We start from the raw sequence: 21,777 nt of genomic DNA, 5'->3' as shown, positions 1-21,777 counted from the left end.
AGTGGTCTAGCCTTGGCTTTCAGCTGGCTAGGCAGTGCAATGAACACAAGTGGCAAAGAGGTTTTGAAAGCAAAGTTTTGTGTGTTTGTGTGTTTTTTTGAACTATGTTCGTGTGTTGAAGAATTAGTAATGAGAGTATATATAGCACTTAGTGAGGTAAAGCAAATAAGATAAAAATGAAATCACAGTTCGTAAAAAGGGTGGTAATCAAATAAAATAAATCAGCCAATTAGGGAATCAATTCCAATAGAGAAATACGAAAGAGACCCCTTTAATTGGGGAGTGTCAATTAACGGTACAGAACTAGGGCTGAAATAAGGCAAGAAATCAATATCATACCATATAGGAGTCAATCAGATCCCCAAACCATACCAATCGTTTAATTAAGGCAAGTATAACTAATCAAGGTCACAAATAAAGAAATAGGTAAAATCACATAAAACACTGATTTTAATAGAAAAATATGATTCGAATCCCTAATAAAAATCAATCAGTATATTGGGTTGACATAAATAAACAAATAGCAGAAAAAAATTAAAGAAATCAGTACAATAACAGAACAAGACCTAGGGTTTAAAGAACATACACAAAATTAACCAAACGAGTAAAGGATAATCAGATTAAACACTTGAAATTTTGAAAAAGAAAACCTTTTGAAGAAACTTGAGACGAAAACCTTAATTTTAGAGAAGCATTGAAATAAGAATAGTAATAACAAAAGTATAACATTTTTGAGGAAAAATATCAAATAGCACTTAAAACATTCCACTGGGCAGACCCAAATAGTTATAAGACTAGGGTTTTCAAAAATAATAGATATGAAAGATGCCCGGTCCAAAACCATAGATTCAAACCAAAAATAGGCAACAAATAGTACTCACAAACGAGAATGGCTAATGACAGGCCTGTGAGACATATTTCGACAAAACCTGGTTGAATCTCTTTGAGATTCTCTCATAAATCAATGAAGTCGAACAACCAGAAGATGTAACAGGCCGGCAAAGGTCGAAAAATACACAGAAACCCCATGGACAGGGAGTTTTATAGGTGGTGGCGGCTAGGTTTTAGGGGGTGTTTAAAAGAGTTTTCTGTCATGTTGTTGGTGCATGTAAATCTAAGCTTCACGAATACAGGGTAATGTTGACCTATTTCTGATACCAAAACTGCTCTGATGCCTACTCCTTTGAAGTTTGCAGCTCCATCGAAGAACATTCTCTAACCATCGTAAGCTTCAGCAATGTCCTCTCCTACAAATGATACTTCTTCATCAGAAAAATACATTTTCAAGGGTTCGTATTCTCCACCCACAAGATTCTTAGCTAGAGGGTCTGCCAATGCTTGTCGTTTGACTGCCTTCTGAGTTACATAGATGATATCAAACTCACCTTACAGTATCTGCCACTTGGCTAACTTCCCGGTTGGCATGGGCTTCTGAAAGATGTACTTTTGAGGGTCTATCCTAGATATGACATACATGGTGTAGGCACAAAAGTAATGCCTCAATTTCTAGGATGTCCAGGTCAAAGAACAGCAAGTGCGTTCCAGCAGGGAGTATCGTGCTTCGTAAGGTGCGAGCTTCTTACTCAAGTAGTATATGGCTTGCTCCTTTCTTCCTGTCTTGTACACATCCGAAAGCTCTATCTAATACAAATAGATAGAGTAGCAAAGGTCTCCCGGGTTCCGGAGGGACTAGGATTGGTGGTGTGGACAAGCATTCCTTGATTTTCTCAAAAGCCTTTTGATAATCTTCGGTCCAGCTCGTTTCAGCATCTTTCCTCAACATTTTGAAGATGAACTCACATATAATTGTGGACTGTGCTATGAATCAGCTGATGTAATTAAGGAGTCCTAGGAAGCTCATCACGTCCTTTTTGTTTTTTGGTGGTGGTAACTCTAAGATAGCCTTAACTTTGGACAGGTCCAACTCGATTCCTCAGCGGCTGACAATGAATCCCAATAGCTTTCCTGCGGGAACCCCGAATGCACATTTTGCGGGGTTCAATTTTAGGTTGTACCTCCTTAGCCTGTCAAATAACTTTCTCAAATCCGTTGTGTGATCTGCGGCCCTCTTGGACTTGATGATGACGTCATCAATATACACCTCTATTTCCTTGTGTATCATATCATGAAAGATAGTTTTCATGGCTCAAATGTAAGTAGCCCCAGCATACTTTAGACCGAATGGTATCATCTTGTAGTAGTATACTCTCTACGGCGTAGTGAAGGCTATTTTCTCTATGTCTTCTTCATCCATCCAGATCTGGTGATAACCCACGAAGCAATCTACAAAGAATTGGAGTTCATGCTTGGCGCAATTGTCGATCAGGATGTGTATATTTGGCAGTGCAAAATCGTCCTTAGGACTTGCTCTATTTAAATCTCGGTAGTCAACACACACCCTGACTTTCCCATCTTTCTTTGGGACCGGTAGAATATTAGTTAACCACGTTGGTACTCAATGACCCTAAGGACTTTGGCTATGATTTGCTTAGTGACTTCCTCCTTGATTTTCAAGCTCATAACTTGTTTGAACTTTCTTAGTTTCTACTTCACCGTCGGACACATTGGATTAGTAGGCAACTTATGAGCCACTATGGATGTGCTCAAACCAATCATGTCATCATATGACCATGCAAAGATATCCTCATATTCCTTCAGGAAATGAATGTACTCTTCCTTCAGTGATGGTGGTAAGTGAATGCTTATACGAGTCTCCTTGACGGTTTCGGTGTCTCCCAAATTGATTGATTCGGTTTAGTCCAGGTTGGACTTAGGTTTATTCTCAAAGTTCTCACCCTCTTTAACAACTTCCTCAAGTATTTCATCTTCTTTTTCTGAGTCACTATCCTTATGTCACATTGTCTCATTACATGCCACAGTCATCGCTTCATTAGGAAAAGTAATAATAAGGCTGTAGAAAGAAAAATATGAAAGATAATAATGAATAATAAATAGCAATGCATTGATTAAATTTTGGAAATATCCAAAACAAGTACTGCTCGATGACTCGAGCAATTATTCCGAAACAAAATGCATCTTTAAAACAAAATTACTAAAAATTATCTTAATAGCCAAGCTACCTAGGAACTCGGTAGGTCGGCGATGGTGTGGCAGTCCAATTCCTGAGAATAGCTCCCTTCTCCATACTTTGAATGGTGAGGCCTTCTTCCTTCTCCTCCTCGATTATCGCACTGCAATCCATATTCTCGTCGTCCAGGAACAAATTCCTCAGCCCAACTAAAGCTTCTTCCTCAGCAGTTCCTCATATTGTATCAGCCTGATGAAAAGTCTGACCCAGATATGGCATGGGTTGCTCAAGAGGGTAATAGGGACCACGCCATGATGGCGATCAATCATTATACTCCTTCCATGTGTATGGGTATCCCAGCCCAAATGTTGTGCCATGACATTTCAACTGTAATGGCTTGGTAATGCCTTGGAGGTCCTTCTTAAGTTCTGGGTTTATACCCAGACCATGCAAGTATGCTTTTTATTTTGTTACTCCACCACTTGTCCTTCTCAATTGCGTTGACATGTTCAATGTGGTGATAAGTTTTCCCTCCTAGCCTTGTTCTATTCTCGATGACTGGGATAGTTTGATTGGTATAAATGGGGTTACTTCCATCTCCGTGAATGATCACCTACTAATGATTCCATTCGAACTTCACGTCCTGGTGTAGCGTGGAAGCCACAACCCCAGCGGCATATATCCAAGGTCGACCCAACAGAAGATTGTATGTAGCTGATATGCCAAGCACTTGGAATTCAATATAGAACCAAGTTGGCCCCATCTGCAAGCAAAGGTTAATCTCTCCAATCGTGGCCCTTTAAGACCCATCAAAGGCTTTCACGTTCACACTTCCTGCTCGTATTTCATGGAGATCATTGCACAATTTTTTCAGAGTAGTCAATGGACAAATATTGAGGATTGAACTCCCATCTATTAGGACCTTAGCAATGAATTTGTCTTCAAACTGTATCAAGATATGCAGTGCCCTATTGTGACTTAACCCTTCAGGCGATAGTTCATCCTCGTGGAAGGTGATCTTGCGACTATCCAGTACTTGCCCTACCATGTTGGACATCTCCCCATTGGTGATATTATTGGGCACATAAGCTTCGTTTAACACCTTCATCAGAGCATTCTTATGTGCCTCTAAATTTTGTAATAGTGACAGGATAGATATCTAGGCGGGGTAATGATCGACGACAGAGTATTCCCTTGCATGTACTTTCCTCTAAAGATCATTCGGTCCAGTTTCAATGACAGGGTGTTTGGTAGAAGCCTCCTTTATTGATCCTCCCAAATGTTCGGATGTATAGATCCTTCCAGTTCTGGTCATTCCTTGTGCGACATCAGATTAATCCATCTTTGCTTTTCCCTTTCACCTAGCTTCGGCAATGTAATCCCAAGGTATGGCGTTGGAGTTAAAAGGAGGTGTGGTTGCTACTGTCACTTTGAAAGGTGTGGCCACTTCTACCTCAAAAGGAACAGGTGTGGCTGCAGGTGGATCTACCTCTACCTCAAATCGAACCGATACGGTTACCTCAACTTCGACTGACGGTTGTATCTATACCACAATAGGAGTGAATGTGATTGCGGGTTTAAAGTCATCGCCTTCCCGAATAAGCCTGATTGACCCCCTCACAATTCCATTCTTCATCCGTCTCTATCACATGTATCCCATCACCTCGATGATCCGGGAGAGGATTATTACGGACGTTGGGCACAACTTTCTTTGCCATAATGACCTTATTATCAATTAATGTTTGGATTTTATCTTTCAATGTTCGGCACTGGTCAATAGTATGCCCCTTTATACTGGAATGATATGCATAGGTTTTGTTTGGGTTGACCCATTGAGATGAGTTCTCCATTGCCACAGTAGGAATAGGGTGACATAACTAGCAGCCTTCAATCTTTCGTATAGCTGGTCGATGGGTTCAGCAATAGCGGTGTATTGTCTGGGTGGTTTTCTATCAATGTTAGGTAGGGGTTTCTGGTAATTTAGACGAGTTGGCGATGAATGATAGTAGGATGGTTGGGTGTTATAAGTGTGATAGGAGGTGGCGGGTTGAGAATATCTGGGAGTTGAGGGTTGGTATGTGGGTGGAGGTGTTTGGTATGTGAGCGGAGATTTTTGGCCTTGGGCTACCATTACTGCCCCCACTTCTTTCTTCTTTGATATGCCACCTGATTGCAATGCTTTGTTCGTGGCCTGCAGTGCCTCGAAATTTGTCACCATCCCATTTTTGATACCCTCTTCAATCTTTTCTCCGAGTTTGATGATATCGGAGAACTTGTGATTCTGAATGACCATTAGTCTTTCATAATACTGTGGGTCATGTGCTCTGACAAAGAACTTGTTCATTTGTTTTTCTTCTAATGCTGGTCTGACCTTGGCTACTTCTGACCTCCACCGAGTAGCATACTCACGGAAGGTCTCAGTTTGCTTCTTCTTTAGGTTCTGGATATAGAAGATATCTGGTGCATTCTCCGTATTAAACCTGAACTGGTCCATGAATTCTGATTCCATGCTCACCCAATTGGCCCACTTCTTAGGGTTCTGGCTTATGTACCAGGACAGGGCATCTCCGGTAAGATTCCTCATGAAGAGCTTCATTCAGATCCTTTCATCTTTTCCAACCCCCACGAGCTCGTCACAGTAAGTTCTATGAACCTTAGGATCACATCTTCCGTCAAACATTTCGAACTTGGGAGGTTGGTAACACTCCGGTAGTTCCATGTCTGGTTGTATGCACAGATCCTCATAATTTAGACCTTCTATCCCTTTACCTTCTTCAATACCCTGAACTCGACTCCTCAATTTCTTGAGTTCCTCGGCCATGATCTTGATGAACATGTCCTTCTTAGCGGATTCTGGTGTATAAGAGATTGGTTAAGTAGAGTGAGGTACGATTTCCACGTATATAGGGTTGTTTTGGTGAGTGCCAGGGATTTGGGTGTAGTGGTGGTTGTTGGTTGAGTTTTGAGGATCGGGAATGGGTTGTGGTGTGTTCTAAGGAGTGTGATAGGTAGTGGTTTGTAGGTACTGGGTTGGTTGATGATGGTGTTGTGAAGGAGTTGGTATCAGTAAAGGGTTGGGATTTTGAGGTGGAGCTACATGTTGATGGGGTACAGAAAGATTTTGTGGATGTTGGTTTGGCATATTTTGAGGAGGTGCTGGGTTTTGAGAATCTTGTTGGTTAACGTCTGGGACGTTCAGAGTGAGGGAGAGGTTTGCTAAGTTGCGAACATGCTCAAGTTCTCCTTGTAACTCTAATATCTTTTGTTCCAATTGTATACATATGATTTTTGACCCTCCCCAAGATTTTTCATATTTTAGCATGTTTACCTTACCTGTCATAAAAATAAAAATTACAAAAAATATTTTATTTAGTTACTTTTAGTTTACTTACCTGTCATAAAATTTAAAATAAAATACAAAAATAGTATTGATATTTTATTTTTCCAAAAAAAAAGATAAGAAGAAAAATCTCAAAAAATATATATCTATAGTTACTTAGCTTAGTTTAAAAGTTGTAGGCCTTAATAAGTATTGAGTAGTTTTAAATTTCTTTAATTTGGCTATGATGTTTTCATTTTTAGTTATTCCCTACTAGTTAAATAATCAGTATTTTTGGTTTATTTAAAAAAGAAATGAAAGAATAAATGAAATACAAATAAACAACAAAAAAATGAATTGAAAAATACAAAAAAAAAAAAAAAGGTAGCTAAGCAACGGAAGAAGCAAAGTTGCAAAGAAAAATCAATTCAACAATGTGAATCCCACCTTATCTCTTGGTAACAAACTCACGTGCACCCCATTTTTTTCACTCACGCTTTTGGCAAAAAACAAAAACGAAAAAATATTCCTTTTGGGACTATCAGGGCTGCTTTCTATCTTCTTTATCTTTCAATATATAACATATGCACACACGTAACAGAGGAGAAAAAATAGATCGGGGAGGTCTGCAAAGAGAGGATGGGACGGGAGAAAAACAAAAATAAAGAGAAAAGAGGGAACAAAGAAGAGAACGAGTGATCTGGGGATAGAAAAACAGAGCTGGGGATTTCTTTGAAAAAGAATCTGATGGAATAATCTTCTTTCTCTAAGATTAAAAGGACTCACTCCTAACATAACGCCAATCTCCATTCTGATTAAAAAGAAGGCAACATCAGCCATTTTCCTCTCAATTCCACCCCCACTTTTCTGCCACAGAAAATCACTCAAAGACCCATAGCAACATCTTCTTCTTCCTCCAAAACACTACCAAGTTCCAGCCAAAAGACACCATGTAGAGCCGTAACTAAGCTTCATTAGCTTCACAAAAGCACGGCCATGGGGCAGATCTGAAATCCCCTCGTTTTACCACATAAAATCAATCAAAACAATACCATAACACCTCCTAAAAATCACTTCAAACACGCAGCATCCTAACCCCCTCTAAACCAATCCAAACCAGCCTCATAAACACGACAAATCGAGCCATAAACCCAGCAAAACAGCTCGTTCTTTCCTAATTTTCCTTACTGCCGAGGTCGAGTTCTCGGCAAGTCGAGGTCGTCAATTCTACTGCCTGTGGTCGCCATCGAGGCATTCTGAGGTTCATTGGGCTTTCTTGTTTCGCGATTTCTAGTTGCCTTCTTGTTGTTTTCGCGGAGTCGTGTTACCGGGGTTCTAATCTCCTATAGTTCAATATCAAAGGAGAAGTGTGTAATAAAAGGTCAGTTCTCTTACCTTTTCTTATTCAAATACTTACCATGCTTTATTATTATTTTTATAATGTTTAGATATGCTTGGTAGATTTACTTTGTTTGGACTTTAGATTGATGGATTTTATAATGTTTATCCTTGCTAATGAATAAATCAATAATGTGGACTTTAAATCAAAGCGGGCTAGGTGACAGTGTGTTCCCCTTTATTTTCCCGTGAGATTTGTTGATGTAATGCTTAATTAATTATTTTGTCTTCTTATTTAAATGGAATAAGTGTTACTTAAATTAGTTATGTCAAGTTGCATTGTATATAGTTGGTATGTAAATAGTAAAGTTCAATATATATTAATTATTTATTATTTATTAGCACGGATATGAACATTAGTAAAGACGTAGGCATTCTTTTGAGGCATAAATTCGAGTAAGCCATCCTTAAAATCGCAATAACCTTCAAATGCTTAGTATCATGAAAACTAGAGTACATCATACCATTTCGCCCCGATAGTTTCATAATTTGTGGCATTACAATAATTCGAGACTAGAAAAAAATTGCATACAATAGCATGCTTTAGGCGCGTTCTTTAAATAATTCATCATAGTTATGGGTACGGTTCCCGTGACGTAGTTGTGATGCGTAATTATTAAAATCCGGGTGCACATTTCATATGACTTGGTTCTAATTTCTAATAAGGTTAAATAGAACGTGTCCTGAACCACGGGTACATTTCATATAGCGGGGCTTACGATGTGTTTTAAATAACCTTGAAATTTTCTGAAATATTAAAAGCGGTTTAAAAGGAATAAAAATGCACATAGGTTTCAAAGATGTTTTAAAATCAAATAAATGGGCCAATAATAACAGTTGAGCGACCGTGCTAAAACTACAGAACTCGGGAATGCCTAACACCTTCTCCCGGGTTAACAGAATTCCTTACCCGGATTTCTGTGTTTCGCGGATTGTAAAACAGAGTCAATTTTTCCTCGATACTGGATTTAAACCGGTGACTTGGGACACCATAAATTATCCCAAGTGGCGCATCTGAATTTTAAATAAAAATAACCCTGTTTCATTGTCACTTAAATTGGAAAAAACTCCCTTATATCCCCTATCGGATGGTAAAAAAGAGGTGTGACACCAATCGCAAGACCAAGTCATTTTATGTGGAGTATTCTGACCGTCTGTAGTTTCCGCATTCTCAGCATTTTCTTTTCGTATACCACTCAAGTCATCCATCTTAGCATTTCCTCAGCTTTTCGTATTACTTGGAGTAGGAGGAGGTGGAGGGCCTCTAGATCTGGTGTGATATGCTCATAATGCCAGTCTGTGCGAACCAATCTTAGGGGATGGGAATAATAAAAATAAAGGAATACAAAAGGTAAACAGGTCAGTAAGGATTCTGAAAAATTTGCAGTATTTAAACACATATTACGGGAATGTAGATTCGCTTCCTAATTTGGGGGCCTCGTTGTGCCCGAGGTAGGTCTAGCGACAAATAGATTTAGAGAAATTCAGTGCCAACAATTGCCTCATTTCATTAAATATAAAGATAGACGACCCAAAATGACACTAAATTAGATAAGTCATTAATGGCACTTGTCCTTATTACATTTGAAAAGCAAGTAAACATAATCTACTTGGTCCCAGAAGGACCTTCTACAGGCTGGATGCTCTTGTCGATCAGATCCCCCAGTTCGCGCAGGTTCAGCAGTAAGAATGCCCTTGCCAAATGCCTTCCTTCGTTTCCCTCAGCGTTCTGGCAATCGGTTACTCTCTTCCTCATTATCCCTTCCAATTCCATCAGAATGTACTCCAGATATTCCAGTCTTTCGCTGGATTTAACAGCCCTCTCTTTCCACTCATTGATATTTTTCTTATCGGCCTTATGTTTCTACATATGCTCGGCTTCAGACTAGCGAACTCTTTTGCGCAATTTGTTATAATTCACTTGTGGTTCGGCAACTTCGTCTATGACCTTGTTTCCTGGACCAACCCTTGGCTCGAATATTCCCCTATGTTATCATCCAACTATGAATGGTAAAAGTACATGTGACCGGTGTGATACCGATCCGACTCGATTGTATCCTTTTCTACCATAATCTTCAAGTGCCACATGTGATGTGCTTCATTTTTGTATGGAATGACATCACCCTAAAAATCGGCTATGAAATGACTCATTTTAGCAACTCACGGTATGACCTGCTTCCATCATGCATGTCTCATAACCTTGAGGGGAGCATAAGGGTAAATGCCCTTTAACCCGATCAGTACCAAGTGTGGAACATCCCTAGACATGATGATAAACTCATCGGTAGGGAACCACTTGAACATCCATTGAACCTGGTCCTCGATCAAATTGTTGAAAAACTGCACCCATCCTATTGTATCCTTTGGTTGAGCAAACATGTCTGGGATATAGGTCATTTTCTTGGAATGACGTAAGGCTATATGATCATTCCACGGCCTTCGCAGAAATTTCTGACGGTATTGACCTTTTTGGAGATGTTCTAACAGCCAAACTTGCAGCAGCAAATTCCAACCCTCGAAGTATCTATACCCCTTCTAACAGCGCTCCAAGGCTCGGTAGATATCTTGAATGATCATAGGGACAATGGTATATGCCCCTTGATCCCGTCCATCAAAGTTTTGGCCACCATGGTCAGCCTGGTGCGGATTCTGTCTCCTTGGATCGGGAACATGAGCATACCCAAGAAACACACGGTGAACATAAAGACCCTGTGGTGAATCCAACCGAAAGAGGTGATGGAGAATTCATCATCAAAAATATGGTAAGACCTGTTGTGACCGTATCGTTCATAGAGGAAGTCGAAGGGTGTGTAGGAGTTTTTCAGGCACTCCAAGTCATCATTCTTCTTTAACCCCATCATCTTAAGAAATCCTCTAGTGGTGCGATTTTCAAGTACCAATAAACCAGGGCTATCCCATGGCAACCCAGCGAATCCCCTATTTCTTCCAAGACAAGGGTCATTTCTATGTCTCCAAAGTGGAGCACATCCCTTTCTTTGTCCCAGAACATTGTAGCTGCTTCGATTAACATTTTGTTCGACTGGAGGTCCAACAAAGAAGGAAAATTTCCTAAGACCCTTTTCACATGATTTTGGTTACTTGATGGAAGATCCCTCCACCAATAATAGTGATGGTATGTTACTGACCATGCCGAACCTGGGGACTTCGTGCCTTATTTTTTGCAAAATAAAATATGGTTAGGCCCTTTTCGCTCCAAGTTCGTCTATTTATACAATAATGATTAGCACATTGGCACTTATTTCCCCAAAAATTAATGCACACAATCGTGGTTGCGTCCGTTGGGATTATGGAAAACCCGATGGACTTTTGGACGAGGCTTATCTTAAGAGGTTATTATGTGGAAAACATATTAACTCGGCTAGATTTGACCATGATGCATCTACAATTAATCAGAGTAAGGTTTCTATAGAGGTCTAGACTGGTACCCTCAAGCGGATAACTTGAGGGGGAAAGGCACGGAAACGTCAATTACACCCTTGATCGACTAGTTTTACCGCAAATACGCCTTTCCAAATTTAAAGGGTGATGTATAAGAAGAGCGCAAATACTCATCAAGTGTTGCTATAGGACTGATTACGCACAAGTGGAATATGATGTTGTGCATGATTTATACAACAATAAATAGCATTTAGGCACGTATTTGCACGTTAAAAATGATAAATGCGGTATCAAAATAATTGAAAGACAGTTAAGAAAGAAAATAAGGAGACAAGTCAGTTTCAGGAAATAAACGAAATCATGAATGCTTGAGAAATAGGCAATTAAATCCAAATAAGGGGGAAGGGGAAAGGGTGCATATGTATTAACAGAATAAAGCATGCTTAAGACTAATTCACAAATACAAGTTCATTATGGTAAGAGCCTAAAAATTCCCAGTAGAGTTGCCATGCTGTCGCGCCCCCTTTTCCTCGCAGAGTTCGGGTTTCGACATTCCTTTTGGGACAACCCATTTCCTTTTGGGATGGGTACGGAATTTGAAGAGTTGCCACCTAACGAATTTAAGGTGCGTTAGGGAACCTAAATAAAATAACTCATAAACCGATTTGCATTACCAGAGATTGAGTAAGTGCTCAAAATAACCTTGAGGGGAAGGTGTTAGGCAGCCCTCGAGGTCCACAACCGTGGGTCTGACCAAACTCGAATTAGGTGAATTAGTCTTATAAGCAAACAAAGCAATTTAGACAAATAGATATTACGTTTAAAACAAGGGTTAAAAATGGTACTAGGTTTTTTAGCCTATAGGATCACTTCTGTGCAATACTTGGTAATCTTTCCCTAGTTTGGGTACTACACATAGCATTAGCGCACAAGTCATCATATTCTTTACTACTCAACTACCCTCCCCTTAATGGTTATATAAGCAATTCTAATTAAACGTACTCTATGCGTGCATTACTCGTTCCTTACTTATGGTCCTGGAGGTGTTTAGGACTTCTAGTTAAGATGGATCTAGATTCTTCTATAGTGCTTAAAAGGAGAAAATCTAAGCGACAAACAAAACAAATAAGACTGTCAGATAAAGCAATAGTTAAAGGCTCACATTTACCTCCACAAATAAGCAGGCAATTGCACGTCTCAAACAACAGTATTTCAGACACTTTAAAAGTCCTATAGCAGGATATCTAGGTGAGCACAAAGAAGAACATATGCAGTATTTTTTTAAAGCAAGGAAAAAGATACCTAATCAGTATGCCTACTGATTTTAGGACTTGCTGAATATGGGCAGTTCACAAACAGTTGAACAAAGCATAGTTTTATAATTTCAAGATTTTAATTGTCCTACAGAATTGCCTAGGCGTAGATCAGAGATGTCCTATAAACATGATATCTAATCATGAATCAAAATTGCGATAAACCAGTAAATGATTTTAAACAGTAACGATAATAGTTTAAATGCCTAAGTAAGCATGCTGGTTTAAGGCAATAAATAGGAGGATACATAGTTAAACACAGAAGTAGACATGCTAATCAAAATATAGAAGAGACATGGATTAAACAAAAGTAAATCAGCAAATGAGAGAACACATAGGTTCAAGCTTCATAGTATAACGAACGACATTAGGAATAGGGACATACCAGTTAAAGATGGTAAACAGAAGATGAAAGATATGCAGAACTCAGTGGACTAGCTTTGGCTTTCAGCCAGCTAGGCAGTGCAATGAACACAAGTGGCAGAGAGGTTTTGAGAGCAAAGTTTTGTGTGTGTATGTGTTTTGTTGAACTATGTTCGTGTGTTGAAGAATCAGTAATAAGAGTATATATAGCACTTAGTGAGGTAAAACAAATAAGGTAAAGAGGAAATCACAGTTCGTAAAACAAGGGTAATCAAATAAAATCAATCAGCCAATTAGAGAATCAATTCCAATAGAGAAATCCGGAAGAGACCCTTTAAATTAGGGAGGGTCAATTAACGGTAGAGAACTAGGGCTCAAATAAGGCAAGAAATCAATCTTATACCATATAGGAGTCAATCAGATTCTCAAACCATATCAATAGTTTGATTAAGGCAAGTATAACTAATCAAGGTCACAAATAAAGAAATAGATAAAATCACAGAAAACACTGATTTTAATAGGAAAATATTATTCGAATCCCTAATAAAAATCAATCAGTATATTGGGTTGACAGAAATAAACAAATAATGGAATCAAAATTAAAGAAATTAGTGCAATAACATAACAAGACCTAGGGTTTAAAGAACATACACAAAATTAACCAAACGAGTAAAGGATAATCAGATTAAACACTTGAAAGTTTGAAAAAAGAAAACCTTTTGAAGAAACTTAGGATGAAAACCCTAATTTCAGAGAAGCACTGAAATCAGAATAGTAATAACAAAAGTATAAGATGTTTGAGGAAAAATATCAAATAGCACTTAAACTTTCTAGATCTACAAGGATCTGGCAGACCCAAATAGTTATAAGATTAGGGTTTATAAAAATAGCAAAGATGAAAGAAACTCGGTGCAAAACCACAGATTCAAACCAAAAATAGGCAAGAAACAGTACTCACAAATGAGCATGGCAAAAGACAAGCCTGTGAGATAGATTTTGACAAAACCCAGTTGAATATCTTTGAGATTCTCTCATAAATCAATGAAGTCGAACAACCAGAAGATGTAAGAGGCCGGCATAGGCCGGAAAATACACAGAAACCCCATGGACGGGGAGTTTTACAAGTGACAGCAGCTAGGTTTTAGGGGGTGTTTGAGAGAGAATGGAGAGGTTAGGGAAAATGATGACGGCGGAAGAGAGGGAAATGGGGTGTTAAGGTTAGGCTTAGGATTAAAAATGGTAAGAAATAACGTGGACCGTTGATCTTAGAGATCAACGGCCACGATTAGGCAAGGTCTTTGGGTCGGGTAGGTGCAGAGTTGGGCTTGAGGGTTTTGGGCTGGTATTTTAAAATATTGGGCTGGTGTAATTTAATTGAAACGGAATTAAAAGGGCTATTTGTTAAATATCCAATTAATTAGTAAGAAATTTTTTGTAAAAATAGTTAATTAAGTGATAAAAATGATTTGTATTCATAAATATGATTTAAAATAATTACTTAAAATTATAAAAAAACAAAAAGTCATTTTCGGTATAGATAATGTAGTTATGCATATGTATGGGCTATTTTTGCAAAATATGCAATTATAGTCTTAAAAATGCAAATGTAATTGTAAAAATGCAATTTGAACACTTACATGAGCATAAATGATGAATTTAGATGATTAAATCATCGTAAAGTAATATGAGGAATAATTATTGAATATTTATATAATTAAAAATACAACAATAAATTGATTTAAAGCCCTTTAAAAATTATAGAAAAAATATAAAAATACTTGTGCATATTTGTATATGCATGTAATATATTTTGAAAGTATTTAAAAATATATGAGAAAAAATTGGGTATTAACACTCATATTTCACCTGCTCACAATTGAGACACCGAGCTAAAAATCCCACAATATCCTTCTTCATTCTTCTCCACCAATAATGTTGTCTCAAATCCTGAAACATCTTCGTGGCACCCGGATGGATGGAATCCCGCGAGCTATGAGCCTCCTCTATAATCAACTCCCGAAGCTCATCCACATTGGGCACACATATCTGACCCTGCATCCTCAATACTCTATCATCACCAATAGTTACATCTCTGGCATCCCCGTGCTGAAATCTGTCCTTGAGGACAAGCAAATGAGGATCATCATACTGGCCCTCTCTGATGCGATCAAACAAGGAAGACCGAGAAACCACACAAGCTAAGACCCGACTGGGCTCCAAAATATCCAACCTCACAAACTGATAGGCCAATGCCTGAACATCAACTGCAATAGGCCGCTCCCCAACAGGAATATATGCCAAACTGCCCATACTCATTGCCTTCCTACTCAAAGCATCGGCCACCACATTGTCCTTCCCCGGGTGATACAAGATGGTAATATCATAGTCCTTTAGCAGTTCCAACCATCTTTGCTGCCTCAAATTGAGATCCTTCTACTTGAACAAGTGCTGGAGGCTACGATGATCAGTAAACACCTCACAAGACACACCATAGAGTTAATGTCTCCAAATCTTCAATGTGTGAACAATGACATCCAACTCCAAATCATGAACGGGGTAGTTCTTCTCGTGGGGCTTCAACTGACGAGAAGCATAAGCAATCACTCTACCCTCCTGCATCAACACACACCCGATACCAACTCTAAAAGCATCACAATAAACTGTATATGAACTTGAAGCTGACGGCAACACTAACACTAGAGTTGTGGTCCAGGCAGTCTTGAGCTTCTGAAAGCTCGCCTCACACTCATTCGACCACCTGAAAGGAGCACCCTTTTGAGATAATTTGGTCAACGGTGATGCTATATATGAAAATCCCTGAACGAACCGGCGACAATAGACCACCAAACCAAGAAAGCTGCAAATCTCTGTGGCTGAGCACGGTTTGGACCAACTCTGAACCGCCTCTATCTTCGTCAGATCAACCTGACTACCCTTACTGGACACCACGTGCCCCAATAAAGCCACTGAACTAAGCCAAAACTCACACTTGGAGAACTTTGCATAAGTTTCTCCTCCCTCAACTACTGCAACATAACTCTCAAATGCTTCGCGTGCTCCTCCTGACTGCACGAGTATACCAGAATACCATCAATGAATACAATAACAAACGAGTCGAGATAAGGCCGAAACGTGATGTTCATCAAATGCATGAATGCTGCTAGGCATTGGTCAGCCCAAAAGACATCACAAGGAGCTCATAATGACCATACTAGGTCCTGAAAGTTTTCTTAAGAATATTCAAGTCCCTGATCTTCAACTGGTGATACCCTGAACAGAGATCAATCTTGGATAACACCCTCGCTCCCTAAAGTTGGTCAAATAAATCATCAATACGAGGCAAACGATACTTGTTCTTGATTGTGACATTGTTCAACTGCCTGTAATCAATGCACATCCTCATAGTGTCATCCTTCTTCTTCACAAATAGAAGAGGCATACCACACTGCGACACACTAGGCCGAATAAACCGCTGATCAAGGAGTTCCTGAAGCTGCTCCTTCAACTCCGCCGATGCCATACGATATGGTGGAATAGAAATAGGCTGAGTGCCCGGTATCAAGTCACTACCAAAGTCAATATCCCTGTCCGGGGGCATGCTCGACAGGTCCGCAGGAAATACATCCGGAAAGTCCCTCACTACCGGGATTGAATTAATTGTAGTAGTCTCTACACTAACATCCCTCACGAAAGCTAAGTATGAAAGACAACCTTTCCCAACCATCCGCTGGGCCTTCAGAAATGAAATCACCCTACTAGGGACAAAATTAGTCAAACCTCGCTACTCGATCCGTGGCACACCCGGCATAGCCAACGTCACTGTCTTAGCATGACAGTCCAAAATAGCATGATACAGAGATAACCAATCCATGCCCAATATCACATCAAAATTGACCATACAAAGCAACAGAAGATCCAGTCGGGTATCCAAACCCCAAATAGTCACCACACAAGAACGATACACGCGGTACATAATAATAGTATCACCCACCGGAGTAGATACACGTACAGATGAAACAAGAGACTCACGGGGCATATCCAAATAATGAGAAAAATATGATAACACATATGAAAAAGTGGAACCAGGATCAAATAATACAGAAGCATCTCTGTGGCAGACTGAGACAATACTTGTAATCACAGCATCTGAAGAAATAGCATCTGGTTTGGCTGGGAGGGCATAGAAACAGGTCTGATTACCACTTGATCATATATTCTTATTAATTTATATAATTTGTTATTTCGTTTCACTTCCTCCACTTCTGGAAAATTCACACAAAGCACACACCTAGCGGTTACGTAGTCTGTGGTCGTGCACTTTTTAAAAAAATACCTTTTAGGGGAAAGTTCGTGGGTAAATCGATCAGCGGTGCAGTCGACAGTCACGGGCTTTCCACTCTCAAGTTGTCCGCTTGGGAGATGACCAGTCTAGCAAAACTCATTCTTAGTCAGCCTAAGATAGAGCCAAACTAAAACCCTTTTACGAGCATGCATCATTTTAACCTTAGGTCATTTAATACCCGAGGTGTATTAAATCCATTAATTAACCTTACCTAAATGTCCGAGTGGGTTTTGAACCCCAAGTGACACCTTATCACGTATATGTGCATCATTTGAAAGGTGAATATGCCAATTATGTGGATCGTTTGCTCTAAATTTATTAAATCCTAGGTAAATGAGCATGATCAACGTTTTTATGGTATTTATGAAATCTTTTGAATTACACAATTAACGAGAAGTTTAAACATGAGAAAATATATTTTAGTATACTTTCCTTTGATGAAAATATACTTTCTTTGGACCACAAAGAAGAGGTTTAAGCAGTTATATTTTACCATTTTATTTGCTTTTCAAAAAATAGAATTATTTAATTAATTTACAACAATGGGATGATATATAATGGCATATTTATCTTTCAAATACACGTTAGGCCTACCTCTAGCACACAGAGGTCCCCTGCATATTAGAACACACTATTATTTGTTATGCTTTTGAATTTGTCACCTGCTTTGCTTGTTTACTTGCTATGTTACTTACTCGACTTTATTATTTTCACTAACATTATCTGTTGTTTTTTGAAGTATTAACTATCCAACTTGCTTATATCTTTATTTAAATATATACTTTCATTTGTGCATATATTTTTTTCTTTTGCTTATTTTTATATCATTTCCTTGAATTAATAATAATAATCATCAATCATTCCGCGCATAACAACTTTAGAGGACCATTTTTGTATTTACTTAGGCTCAAATTTTTTTTAGGTCTACTCCAATTCTTAGAGTCTAATTAAGATATATTTAGTCTCTCGGTATCTTCTATTTTTATAAAGTACGACGTCTTTCCCATAAACTCCTCAATAGGCCAGGTTCGTCATAAATTTCTCGAATCCATTCCATAAACTAGCATTAAGACTTTTTTAAACAACAATGAGCATCTCACTCCCTATAGCAAGATATCATTCCTACTTCTTTAAATTTAAAAAAAAAACTGTCGTAATATTTCATAATTAGAAAATATTTTTCCCATCTAATCCGTGAGTTAATTTTACTTGCATTCTTTTCTTAAAATATAGTTACATATTTTTCAAATATTGCAACTTGTGCCTCACCGAATATTCGTACCTTCGATTCTTCTCGTAGCTCTATGTTTCATAAAATCTACTTACTATTCTAACTATTTCAACCTTCATGCCAATTCTCATTTTCAAATTGGTAGATGTTCAAACTTGCGCAATCTACCGAGCAATAGAAGGGCACTATTTTGGTCAATTTGCATCGTCAAATTATTCTAAAATTTTTACCTATTCAATTCAAGTGTCTGTATCGTTTTATTTCGGGTCGTCGATCCTAATCTTCACGCACCCGTTAATTCTAAGTCTTGGCATGTGAGTTGAGGTACTATCCCATAAGTCTCAAAACGGTTGATACCGTATTCCGGGCCTCGACTTTATGATTTGCCAACACTAAAAAATAATAATAGAGTCATTTCATGTCCAATTGACTCTTATATCCTAATTAAGTATCTTGATTCTGAGCCTGTCGATATTCAAACAGCCAAAAATTATTTTACAACGTCAAAATTATTCGCCTATGGCCTCTTTGAAGCACAGCCTACATAAGGCTCAGTTTCATTATAGCAAAGAAACTGGGGCAGATGTTTAGCACGCAGGATGAGTATGCTCGAAATGGAAATCATGCAATGGAGTAGTCATCAGAAACTTCACAAAGATTGGGGCAATTTTTTTTAAATTTCAGAGCCATGCAAGGGCAAGAACCTATTTTAAGGATAAACTTTGATGTCTCAACGTGAGTCAACCTCTCACAAACTGCACATTCTACTCAAATTCATTTTACTTCCTTTCCTTCAAGTCTCTAGTGTTAGAGACCTCTAGATAACAAGTCATTCTCGTCCATCCATTTTACAACTTAAGCCATCGTTTCCAGCTTAGGGCTTCTACTTAACCATATTATGAATTAACCTATCTAGTTATATACTTTATTATTTTGTGCATTTATTTCATTGTGATGAATATGCTAACACTTTGCTTTTGTATAAAAGTTTTATTTTTGCCTTTAAAGGTTGCCTAGCATTGAATACTATTTTGGCTGTGAATCTGCATAAAGGACGAAGCTATATGGCATACAGATTTGAAGCATTCAGTACAGGTATGAGATTTTTGCAAGCAAAAGGTGAAGATACCGAGGCAAATGGGGTACGAAAAAAATTGCTGGTTAATCTGGGAAGAACTTTCAACCTTCTTCCGAATGCAACCTCAGCTTCTAACTCAAACCAAAATATTTGCTTAACCATATCCCCTTGCCCAGCTCCTACTTATGCAATCTCTACAGAAGTTCCATCAACCTGCAACCCTAATCAAGTCATGATAATGCCTCCCATAACCACAACTCCATTTGAAGAAAGCAAGCAAAACGAACTAGCAGTATGCCCTCATAAGAGATGTGGAAAAGAAATCCAACAAATTTATCGTAAAGATTTGGATAAAGAACTTCGGATTTAAAGAAATCCATTGGATAAGAATTGCAATCAAGAAATTACCAAAGTCTACGATATGAAGACTTATGCCTGCAACCAGATGTAGAACTCCCACTAGGGTACCAGATGCCAAAGTTTAATACTTTCAACGGGAAGGGAAATCCCATTGCTCATTTGAAAGACTATTGTAGCAGGTTAATTGGCATAGGACACAACGAGTCCATTTGGGACCTGCACTTGTTTATTCAAAGCTTATCAGGACATGCACTTGTTTGGTACACAAAACAAGATTTTAGCAAATGGAGCACGTGGGATGATATGGCTCACAATTTTGTAAAGCAATATGAGTTCAACCTTGGAGCTGATCCAGACATGCATAGCCTGTACAAAATAAAAATACCACATGAATCTTTTCAGGATTATGCAATCCGGTGGAGAGTTGAAGCTTCAAAGGTACACCCCCCGCTATCCTGCATTCAAAGAAAAATTATAAGTTGCAAAGTTTTATTTGCGCTCGCTTGGCTTCATCCTTTGCTTTGCATGAATCTTGCGACTTCTAACTTGCTGATGAGCTTTGCAATAGCATGTAATGTTCAAGAATATCTAAAAATGCCCCTGCATTACTCAAAGAAAATTCATTAGTATAAAAGAAAGTGGTTGCCTTGCATTGAACGTCAAAGTTTGTCTTTGAATCTGCAACTTGTTGCCATGGTATTATGGAATTTGCTGTTATGCTTGTAACAAATATGTAGCTCGGAATTTCATTTTTTGCTTTGCTGAATGATGAAGATCCTTCTGCAAAATCTGCCCCGGTTTTGGCTTTTGGGGTAAATAGAATCTTATTATGATGAGACCGAACCCATAGGATTGCCTACGTATCCCCTCTTAAACGGAAATCAGGTTAACACGTAGTTCTTACAAAAGCAAAGCATGATTACAAAAATAGCTACTCCTATAATGATAGTTGCAAAATGATAATGCCAGCAATGCAAAGGTGAACTAGTCCAAACGATATTTTTTCTTCGGACACCCAACCACGCTCGGTATATTGCTTGTGTTGCGGCTAATTGCATTTGAGATATTTGTTCCAACTGGTAGGTGCACTTGCAGTTTCTTAGCATCAATTAAATTCTAAATCTTATGTTTTAATGCTAGGCATTCATCTGTATCATGACCTTGAGCGTTTGAATGATAAGTACAATACTTTGACGGGTCGAATAATGGATGTGAAGGGTCAAAAATCCTTCATTTTCTTGGTTGCATAATTCCTAAGGCATTCAATTAAGCAAATATGCTAGAGATTGGTTCACTCAGAGGTGTGAAGTCGCGGAGCTTCCTTTTCTTGGATTTGTGAGACGCGACTTATGCTTGATGATGTTGATGGTGAATGCTTTGTTGACGAGGAGGCTGGAGATGCATGTTGCGGGCATTAGAGATGGCATGATTTTGCAAGAGCTGGTGATCATGATGGCATTGTGGTTGATGCATAGTCATGGCAACTGAGGCATTTTCCTTCTCTTTACCTTTGCAACTCATAATTTTTCTTTGAATGCATGAATTTATTAATAGCAAAACTTCACTATGAAGATCCAACGATTGTTCGCATTGCACCAGGAATATTCACTACTGCAAAGGCATTTCATCAAGCTCTCTGCATCGCACCATTTGCTATTACAAAATCATTGCACCAAGCTCTCAGCATTGCACCATCAATATATGTTACTTCGAAGTAACCAAGCCAAGCTCTTCGCACCGCATTATACAACTACAAATCAAGCATCGCACCAAACTTCTGCACCGCACCAATGTTTGAAATTTCAAATCAAGCACCATGCATCTAGGTTCATCCACCTAATAATAAGACAAAATGGTCGTCCACCTGATTAACAGGACATGAGGTCGTCCGCCTAATAATAGGACACGAGGTTGTCCACCTGATTAATAGGACATAAGGTAGTCCG

The 21,777-nt window shown here is 38.7% G+C and overlaps 1 long non-coding RNA gene across 3 annotated transcripts; it reads left to right on the top strand.

Annotated features, from left to right (window-relative positions):
* The first annotated feature begins 6,904 nt into the window (after nt 1-6,904).
* On the top strand, nt 6,905-21,408 carry LOC104217658 (uncharacterized). 3 transcript variants are annotated; one of them, XR_011403042.1, is made up of 3 exons: nt 6,926-7,728; nt 19,402-20,269; nt 20,972-21,408. It is a non-coding gene; the product is annotated as an uncharacterized lncRNA (long non-coding RNA). The 3 variants fall into 3 exon arrangements; XR_708806.2 differs by lacking the exon at nt 20,972-21,408 and having other exon boundaries at nt 6,905-7,728; nt 19,402-20,515; XR_708804.2 differs by lacking the exon at nt 20,972-21,408 and having other exon boundaries at nt 6,905-7,728; nt 19,382-20,515.
* The last annotated feature ends 369 nt before the right edge of the window (nt 21,409-21,777 follow it).

Source organism: Nicotiana sylvestris, chromosome 10 (assembly GCF_000393655.2).
Source record: "Nicotiana sylvestris chromosome 10, ASM39365v2, whole genome shotgun sequence".
Lineage (NCBI taxonomy): Eukaryota > Viridiplantae > Streptophyta > Magnoliopsida > Solanales > Solanaceae > Nicotiana > Nicotiana sylvestris.
This window is presented reverse-complemented; position numbering and strand designations above follow the sequence as displayed.